This window comes from Taurulus bubalis (assembly GCF_910589615.1).
Source record: "Taurulus bubalis genome assembly, chromosome: 2".
NCBI classification, from domain to species: domain Eukaryota; kingdom Metazoa; phylum Chordata; class Actinopteri; order Perciformes; family Cottidae; genus Taurulus; species Taurulus bubalis.
In genome coordinates this window covers 7,001,339-7,006,282 of record NC_136590.1, presented here as the reverse complement: position 1 = coordinate 7,006,282, position 4,944 = coordinate 7,001,339, and the positions used below count along the sequence as shown (strand labels likewise).

Below are 4,944 nucleotides of genomic sequence, written 5' to 3'. Positions count from 1 at the left end.
CCTGATTTTTCATGCATTTGTCCCCCAGTTTAGAATGTCTCTATGATGTCAAAAGAGGCACAAAGAGGCTGCAATGTTATTACTTTCTTGTGAATTCACAAAAAAAAGGAAATATATTCCTTGTAAGCTTGCTTATTATGTGTGCGCACTGAGCACCTTTCTCCGGATGACCTCAGACGAGGGTGTCGACAGCAGCAAGAATGTCATACAGTTACATCATCATCAGTCAAAGGCGTTTTAATTAACCACAGGCCTCCATCATTAGTGGCGTTGAATTTAATACACTTTTGTCCCTGTTGTTATTTTAAGCTTTATTTCAAGTTTTTTTTATTTTTTTTATTAGTTCAGATGTTTGAAGGTTTTTTGTCCCTACCATCTGGTCATTCTACTCATACTTTAAGATAAGATGTTAGTCATATTCCTCTGCACATCGTCAAGTTCCCTTTGTTTTATGCCTCTGCATCAGCGAGCGCCGTGGCCGATCACATTGTGTTTTTGGGGGTTGTCCGTCCGTCCAGTCCATTCTAATGAAGGGCAACACCTTGAGGGAATTGGGCACGAACGTCCACGCCCACTCAAGGATGAACTGATTTAAATTGGGTGGTCAAATGTCACTGTGACCTCACAGGCCATAACTCAACAAGGCATATGCTAATTAAGACAATTTATCACAAATGTCGAACGGGATAAAATGATGACATTTTGGACAGACATAAACTGCGGCATGGCATATAACCGCTACGCGGTAAATCCATTTTATTACTATCATAATATTACAGTTATTTCATGTCATTACTGAAAACTGCTCAACCATGATCATAAACACATTTTGATCAATCAGAATTGATCAATAAGACAGGCGTCCAAATAAATCTTTCACAAAGACGCGCAGATCAAAGTCACATTCAATCGTTCATGCATTCATAATGATTGTCTCTTTAGTTTGTTTTTATATATACAGTGAATTGTTTGTTAAATAAATAACTTGTGAACAGAGAAATGAAGAGAGTTTTAGCTGATGAAACGAACTGAAAGTGAATATTTTCATCTAAGTTGAAAAGAAAAACCACATGGCATAAATCTCATTAAGGGTGCCGGGGGATGCTGAGAATCATTGCAGCCTGGAAAAACTGGTCCGGATGTCCAAGGTTAGGTTCTGCAATTAAAATGAGGAAAAACATATTAATGTAACTAATGAAAAATGTATATATTTTAAATTCCAGTATACATAAACAGATAGAAAGACACACATTAACCTTTTAGATGCCGGGGTTAAATATGTCTATTGGCATAGATTCAAACTCATCAAAGCAGGCAAATTATTTGTTTCCCGTTCGTCAGACATCAGAGCAGCTAATGATCCTGCCCACGCAGATATATGAGCGCTTTAGCTTAGATGTTTGATACTTACACACAAACATGCGAATGCACATGCCGCAGAAGGCGACGACTTGGGAGATCTGGAGCGCCCGGCCGCATTCTGCGCTCATCAGGCAGTCCCTCGTCTTCAAGCAGCACTTGGGACATTTGCTCCCCGAGCTTGAGCTTGAGCTTTTGCTCTCTGTCTCCTCGTGTTTCCGGGGCTGACTCTGTATCGTGTCCCCGTGGTCTTCATCCCAGTCATTGCCCTCACCTCTTCCCATGATGCTTGATGCTCTGTTTTGCGGTTGTTCTTTTTTGACGGTCGGCAAGGGAAGTAAACAAAAAAAAGCTTGAGCTTGGATAGATAGATCCTACCTGGAAAAAAAAACAAAGGCAGGACTGTATCACTGTATGTGTGCCACAGCTTCACTACATATCTTCCCAATCTCTACATGATGTTTTTGTCAACCTTTTTTTTACACATTATGTGTTGAACCACGCTCTCGTGCTCCACAATACAAGCATTGCTTACAGTAACAACATCCAGAGGCCAAGATGTCATAATGCCTTGATTTGTGTTTCTTTGTTTGAGACTTGGCAGCTCTGGCTATAAAGCAGTAAATGCTATGAGTCAACGTTTTGTTTTTCTCCTCACCTTACTTTGATTTTAGGAATGTTTGCAACTACTCAAGTAGCATTCCTGCAAGAGGACATAGAGTAGCACAACAACTACGTATGAAATCAATGATATGCGACTGAATCTGTGTGATGAAGAAGTTCTTTCTTTATAACGCCTTTCAAATAAGAACAGAACATATGACGCACAGAACCTTTCAGTTTCATTAAAGAGAATTCATTAACACCGCGGCCTCCACTCAGGTCCCTTTATGAACACTTTATTGAGTGAAGTCACATTGATTTGACAGATTAACAATTCTTCCACACTGATGATCATTTCTCGTGCCAGGAGTTGAGGCCCCGCTGTTTTAACTGTCGGATACAATTGCTCCCCACAGACATTATCAGATATTAAGTGATAACCCTGATGGTGAAATAACATCTTATCTGTGCCATCGGGTGGCTCCCCATTTATTACCACTGACAGTAAATTAGATTGCTGGCATCTGGAGGGTATACTGGCATTTTGAGTGCACCTTTCCATCTCATTCTGCTTTCAAAACTCCATTGGTTTTCAATCATAAGTAATGAAATTCCATCAGCCTCGTCGACCATGAAAGCAACTCGGAAAAGGAAGTGAGAGACGGCCATTAAGAGCAGAGAAAACGAGTAGCGGTCTTACCCTTTGCTTTCAGAGTCGCCCCTCTGTCGACTTGAATCTTCTCTTTTTGTAGAGTGGACTATTTTTAAGAGAAGAGTAGTGAACGCACACCTTCAGCCTTGCAGACACTCACACGCTGTTCTGAACAAAAGGGTGTCAGCCCTGGGGTTGAGCCTCAGCCTGCATGAACAGAGCAGGTGTGTCTGCAGGTTTAACAGGTTTGACCGAGAGGGACAGAGAGGATTGTGTTTTCAGCGGTATAAGTGGTGCATGTGGGGACAAGAGGTTTCAGTGTCACAAACAAACAAATAAACAAATATGTTTGTAAACACAGCAGTAAAACAGATTTATATTTCAATTATGATCATTTGAGAAACACTTTTTAAAATGTGTATGTGATTATTCTTCACATTTGTGTGGTCATACATATTCTTTTATAGATTGATAGATACACGTACAGACATATAGACAGATGGATGTATTGATAGATAGATAAGTCCATATCTATATCAATAATATATGTAGATATAGATATATCCATATATAGATAGATACAAAGACAGACAGACAGATAGATAAGTAGATACACAGACAGACAGATATATAGACAGATGGATAGATTGATAGATAGATAAATCCATATATATATATATATACATATATAGATAGATACAAAGATAGATAGATAGATAAACTAATGTGTGAAGTGAAATTTCAACTTTAATTTGCATAAAGTCTTCGATGATGTCTTATAATGGCCAAAAACTAATACATTTCTCCTCAGCGGCGTGACAGAATATCTTCACAAGTGCGTTTCCTCAGTGTTGCAGAGGAAATGCAATCAAGCTGTAATAAATAATTACACAGGATAATGGTTTGATTAGGCGGCACATTTCATTACATGATGAACAATGATGAATCCAGAAAAGCAATTTAGGGAAGCAATTAAAAGCACCAAAAATGTGGAATATATTCAAAGAATTGCATTACTGATCCATTCATCATCTATGAATGTAGCGACGTAAAATGTCCAATAATTCATTAGTCTTGTCTAAACGTTGCATTTAAATTGATAAATAGAATGAGAGGAAAACACATAGGAACGTGTGTGTCTGTGTATCAAGGGCATCCCGGCAACATTAAGGAATATCGGGGAAGAATTTGTGTTATTGTGCACGATGTATTTACGTTATGAGCCGACACGGATGAGTGGTGTTACTCCCATCCAAGGACATACAACTGTTGCACTTAGAGTAAGAAAGTGCTATAATGGAATACGAGAACTAATCAATACTTTACTTCCTGCTTTCACAGCCACAGCAGTGAGTGGGAGCAGAAAAATGCAGCGGTAGAACATTTCAGCAATGTTAAAAACTGCACGAGGTGAGATGCATTCAATGTTTTCTGATCAACACGGGACACCTAAATTCCATTTATCACTTATTTTTTTTTATCTCTTTGTATCTCTTTCAAGGTTATTTTTTGCCGTTAAATTAATATAATTGCCACTTTTTTGTTGATAGTTATAATACCCACAGGAATCTGAGGTTATTGCAGTCACTAATTTACCAGTTATGAATGAGCCACTTTAACAAGCCAAATAAAAGACACGCTTCTCCTCCACTTTTAAAGTTACCGTAATTTGATTAAAATCACACCTAATACAGAAAAATGTATGATATTTATGACGCATTTGTCATTCCAACCAGAAAGTGACCTAGTGATGTACTCAGAGTGGTGAACTATAGCTTACCAGATGCTTTTTTTGATCGACCTTATAGCAACCAGACATGTGACATGTTTGATACACAAGTAGAGACGCATTGCTTAAAACAAGAAGAAAAACACTCGGGTCTACGCACCTTCATCACCCGTAACATCACATTCAAACTGTATATTAAGTGAAGCAAAACCCATTTCAGATGTTGATTACATTATCATGGTGTTAGTCAAGTACGGAGTAACACCCTCGCTGTGCTTCTGCGAAATGTTGACAGGGTGACAAGTTTTATTCACGCCTACATTGGATGGGATATTTTGCTCAATAGGCAAACAACATTTGACTGCCACCAGGCTGTTTAATGACGGTAACAAGATGAATCAAAACTGGTGAGTCAACTGTAGTCTGGGTAGCCCGTGTGTATCCACACCACTCGCTGTATAATCAGAGTTGCGTGTGGCAGCAGGACACGGAGTGGCATTTGCATTTTTTTCTTCCTCTTTTTCTCTGTTCAAATTGCTCTATTAACCAACCAGGCAATACCTTTCAATATCTGGCAGAAACATGACAAGCAGTCCATCTC

General features: G+C 38.9%; 1 long non-coding RNA gene across 1 annotated transcript; it reads right to left on the bottom strand.

Moving 5' to 3' along the window:
* Window positions 1-364: 364 nt before the first annotated feature.
* LOC306733354 lies at window positions 365-2,771 on the bottom strand. Its single transcript, XR_013770943.1, has 3 exons — window positions 2,663-2,771; window positions 1,412-1,737; window positions 365-1,156 (listed from the first exon to the last, which is right to left on the bottom strand). It is a non-coding gene; the product is annotated as an uncharacterized lncRNA (long non-coding RNA).
* Between the last annotated feature and the right edge of the window lie 2,173 nt (window positions 2,772-4,944).